This window comes from Schistocerca cancellata, unplaced genomic scaffold, assembly GCF_023864275.1.
Source record: "Schistocerca cancellata isolate TAMUIC-IGC-003103 unplaced genomic scaffold, iqSchCanc2.1 HiC_scaffold_847, whole genome shotgun sequence".
Classification (NCBI taxonomy): Eukaryota; Metazoa; Arthropoda; class Insecta; order Orthoptera; family Acrididae; genus Schistocerca; species Schistocerca cancellata.
The window spans coordinates 72,501-77,500 of record NW_026046858.1 but is presented as its reverse complement, the minus strand read 5'-3'; the positions used below and the strand labels follow the sequence as shown (position 1 = coordinate 77,500).

Below are 5,000 nucleotides of genomic sequence, written 5' to 3'. Positions count from 1 at the left end.
CACGAAGTCGTCGACCGACAATCGCTCCACCCGCACCCGCACGTGCCCCACCCCAACCGCCCAAATCGCAACTCCAGCGGATGAACGGCGGACTCTTCCCGCACTCGTAACGTGCAATCCGCCCCTATATCTTGCGTTTCATGAAGAGTTATATCGAATATGCCATATTCCCGCTGTCCCTATACATGCTGTAAGTAGCTCGCTTGCTACAGCAGCAGCAGCACCACCTCCGCGCGCTTCCCTGGGGGCACTGAACCGCAGGACGCGAGACCCCACGCCCAGTGGCAAACAGGGCTCCTCTCAGAATATAGACGGTCCTCCGATACTCCATCTTTGGTACAAGGCAACCATTCCGCTGTAAATCAGTACGTCACTCGTAGTTCAGTCACCTCACAGCACTGCTCAGTAAACTATGCAGGCCCACATAGATAGATTATATACGCAAATGCCCCTATACATGCTGAACGTCCGTACACACAAAATGAACCACACGTCAGCCACACACTCTATCACACACTACTCTCTGCCTGTAACAGACACAGATACAACAACTAAGCACCAGCATGGACCAACGTCCGGTGCATCCTATCCGCCACAGTACACCAACTACGCTATGATAACCAGACCGGGAGGTCCAATCATAAAACAGAATACCCCACTCGTCCGACAACCACAATTGCTCAGAGAAGCCACCAACACCCACACATGTCCTACACAGGGGTGCACCCAACATCACCACACTGCCTCGTCTTACAGCACAAACACACTGGCAGGAATGAAACACACAGGTCTGCCGCAACCACAGACACGGCTCGCCCCCTCTCACTAGCGAAAAGCGCATCCCGACGTGACATAACTCCTTTGACACACTGACGCTGCCTCGGGCATCCACGTCCTACGGTCGATATCAACGAACCTCACCCCCCCCCCCCACAACACGCCATCCCATACCACATTGTGTACCGTACCCAAACCTAACGTGTACTGTACTACAACGCAATGTGTACCATAACACAACCCAGTTTGTACCTTAACCTAACCTATGTCACCTTAACCTAACCTATGTCACCTTAACCTAACCTATGTCACCTTAACCTAACCTATGTCACCTTAACCTAACCTATGTCACCTTAACCTAACCTATGTCACCTTAACCTAACCTATGTCACCTTAACCTAACCTATGTCACCTTAACCTAACCTATGTCACCTTAACCTAACCTATGTCACCTTAACCTAACCCATCTTGCACCTTAACCTAACCCATCTTGCACCTTAACCTAACCCATCTTGCACCCTAACCTATGTTGCACCTTAACCTAACCTGTGTTGCACCTTAACCTACCTCAATTTGCACCGCAATGTAACTCAATTTGCACCGCAATGTAACTCAATTTGCACCGCAATGTAACTCAATTTGCACCACAATGTAACTCAATTTGCACCGCAATGTAACTCAATTTGCACCGCAATGTAACTCAATTTGCACCGCAATGTAACTCAATTTGCACCGCAATGTAACTCAATTTGCACCGCAATGTAACGCAATTTGCACCGCAATGTAACGCAATTTGCACCGCAATGTAACGCAATTTGCACCGCAATGTAACTCAATTTGCACCGCAATGTAACTCAATTTGCACCGCAATGTAACGCAATTTGCACCGCAATGTAACGCAATTTGCACCGCAATGTAACGCAATTTGCACCGCAATGTAACGCAATTTGCACCGCAATGTAACGCAATTTGCACCGCAATGTAACGCAATTTGCACCGCAATGTAACGCAATTTGCACCGCAATGTAACGCAATTTGCACCGCAATGTAACGCAATTTGCACCGCAATCTACCCCCAAGTTGTGCCTTAACCTAACCCACGTTGTGCCTTAACCTAACCCACGTTGTGCCTTAACCTAACCCACGTTGTGCCTTAACCTAACCCACGTTGTGCCTTAACCTAACCCACGTTGTGCCTTAACCTAACCCACGTTGTGCCTTAACCTAACCCACGTTGTGCCTTAACCTAACCCACGTTGTGCCTTAACCTAACCCACGTTGTGCCTTAACCTAACCCACGTTGTGCCTTAACCTAACCCACGTTGTGCCTTAACCTAACCCACGTTGTGCCTTAACCTAACCCACGTTGTGCCTTAACCTAACCCAAGTTGTGCCTTAACCTAACCCAAGTTGTGCCTTAACCTAACCCAAGTTGTGCCTTAACCTAACCCAAGTTGTGCCTTAACCTAACCCAAGTTGTGCCTTAACCTAACCCAAGTTGTGCCTTAACCTAACCCAAGTTGTGCCTTAACCTAACCCAAGTTGTGCCTTAACCTAACCCAAGTTGTGCCTTAACCTAACCCAAGTTGTGCCTTAACCTAACCCAAGTTGTGCCTTAACCTAACCCAAGTTGTGCCTTACCCTGCTCTGTAATTGGCATATGACACGTTACAGTAATGTATTGTCCAACCGCAACCCGCTCAGAATGTTGTGTACACAGCTACGTGTCATCTCCCCATAACAGCTGCATTGCAGTGTGGTACGCCATAGAGACGTGTGGGAGTAATGGACGCAGTGGATGGCGATCAGCATGAGCCGTCTGTTCATGTAGTGGCGCGTGTATGCAGACGTAGTAGTCTCTTCTCACACAATGTGATAGCACGGTGCCCCGCGTTCCACATCTGCGACATGCTACAGAGGCCGGTTGACAGTTGGTCGCGCAGTGGACATCGCATACGTACGGGGGCACCTTCCACGTGCCCTCTAGTCGGGCACATTTTGTTGCGTGGATGTGAGCGGATGTAGTGTGTCTTGACACCTGACAGGCAGGCATGCAATAATAGTTGACTTTGCAAACGGGGATGGACGTGTACGTTTACTGGTGACGTTACGCAAATGAACAACTGGTAACCCGTTGTGGTGCGGTTGTCCTTGCTGGAGGTACATCTGTGAGGGCAACGATCGGTACAGCTACGAAGCGGTCCCCACCATACCAACGAACGTGAATGTGAATCTGGGTGTGAAGCGATACGCGGCTGTGGGTGGGTGGGACTGTCCCCGGCCGGTGAGGGGGGGCCGCCCGGCGTGCTGGCCGCGCGGTGCGTGGGCGCACGCGCTACAGCCGGCTGGTGGGGGCGCCCAGTGGCAGGCGCGCCGGCCGACGGACGCGGCAGGCGGCGCAGCTGCGCGCCGGGGCACCCTGCGCGCGGCGCCGTGCAGCCAAAGTGGGTCCTCGCCGGCCCGGTGCGAAGCGCGGTGGACATCTGCAGTGTGCTGGTCCGATTGAGGACTGTGTGCGTTGAGGATGCGCCGCCGCCCGGCACTCGGCGCCGCGACGCCGTCTGCTGCTCGGTCGCCCCAGCGGTTCTCGCTGGTGGTTTGTATCGCAGTTGTGCAGACGTGTTGGCACGTGCGCTGTGCTGGGAGAGTTCGCTTCGGCACCCACGTGGGGCCTTTGCCCTTCTGTGGCGCTGGCGTTGGAGCTGCCGGTCACCGTAGGTGGCGCGTGTTGTCTCCCGCCGGCAATGCCACGACAGCACGCTCCCGGGCCTCTGTCGGCAGCGGCAAGCTCAGTTGGGAGCACGGGTGGTCGCACCTAAAGCGTCTACTCGCCTAACTCCGGGCGATTGCGCCTCTCTCGAACCCGACCAAGTACTTAGGACGGCGCTGCGCGCCGCCGGGACCTGAGAGGGTTTCGAGGTGTATTGTGCAGGGGAGCTCAGCCTCCTCCTGTTTGCAGAATAATTGAGCGGACGCTTGCGTGTTCGCGCGGGCCTCTGGGACACACTCCCGGGCGGCCGGCTGCTCAGCTCTAGTTGACGCAGCTCCCTGGTTGATCCTGCCAGTAGTCATATGCTTGTCTCAAAGATTAAGCCATGCATGTCTCAGTACAAGCCGCATTAAGGTGAAACCGCGAATGGCTCATTAAATCAGTTATGGTTCCTTAGATCGTACCCACGTTACTTGGATAACTGTGGTAATTCTAGAGCTAATACATGCAAACAGAGTCCCGACCAGAGATGGAAGGGACGCTTTTATTAGATCAAAACCAATCGGTCGGCTCGTCCGGTCCGTTTGCCTTGGTGACTCTGAATAACTTTGGGCTGATCGCACGGTCCTCGTACCGGCGACGCATCTTTCAAATGTCTGCCTTATCAACTGTCGATGGTAGGTTCTGCGCCTACCATGGTTGTAACGGGTAACGGGGAATCAGGGTTCGATTCCGGAGAGGGAGCCTGAGAAACGGCTACCACATCCAAGGAAGGCAGCAGGCGCGCAAATTACCCACTCCCGGCACGGGGAGGTAGTGACGAAAAATAACGATACGGGACTCATCCGAGGCCCCGTAATCGGAATGAGTACACTTTAAATCCTTTAACGAGTATCTATTGGAGGGCAAGTCTGGTGCCAGCAGCCGCGGTAATTCCAGCTCCAATAGCGTATATTAAAGTTGTTGCGGTTAAAAAGCTCGTAGTTGGATTTGTGTCCCACGCTGTTGGTTCACCGCCCGTCGGTGTTTAACTGGCATGTATCGTGGGACGTCCTGCCGGTGGGGCGAGCCGAAGGCGTGCGACCGCCTCGTGCGTGTTCGTGCGTCCCGAGGCGGACCCCGTTGAAATCCTACCAAGGTGCTCTTTATTGAGTGTCTGGGTGGGCCGGCACGTTTACTTTGAACAAATTAGAGTGCTTAAAGCAGGCAAGCCCGCCTGAATACTGTGTGCATGGAATAATGGAATAGGACCTCGGTTCTATTTTGTTGGTTTTCGGAACCCGAGGTAATGATTAATAGGGACAGGCGGGGGCATTCGTATTGCGACGTTAGAGGTGAAATTCTTGGATCGTCGCAAGACGAACAGAAGCGAAAGCATTTGCCAAGTATGTTTTCATTAATCAAGAACGAAAGTTAGAGGTTCGAAGGCGATCAGATACCGCCCTAGTTCTAACCATAAACGATGCCAGCCAGCGATCCGCCGCAGTTCCTCCGATGACTCGGCGGGCAGCCT

The 5,000-nt window shown here is 53.1% G+C and overlaps 1 non-coding gene across 1 annotated transcript in view; it reads left to right on the top strand.

Annotated features, from left to right (window-relative positions):
- The first annotated feature begins 3,822 nt into the window (after positions 1-3,822).
- Positions 3,823-5,000, top strand: part of LOC126147140 (small subunit ribosomal RNA) — a 1,909-nt gene continuing 731 nt past the window's right edge. Inside the window, exon 1 of the ribosomal RNA XR_007530017.1 lies at positions 3,823-5,000. This exon is cut by the window's right edge and continues 731 nt beyond it. This is a non-coding gene — a ribosomal RNA (small subunit ribosomal RNA).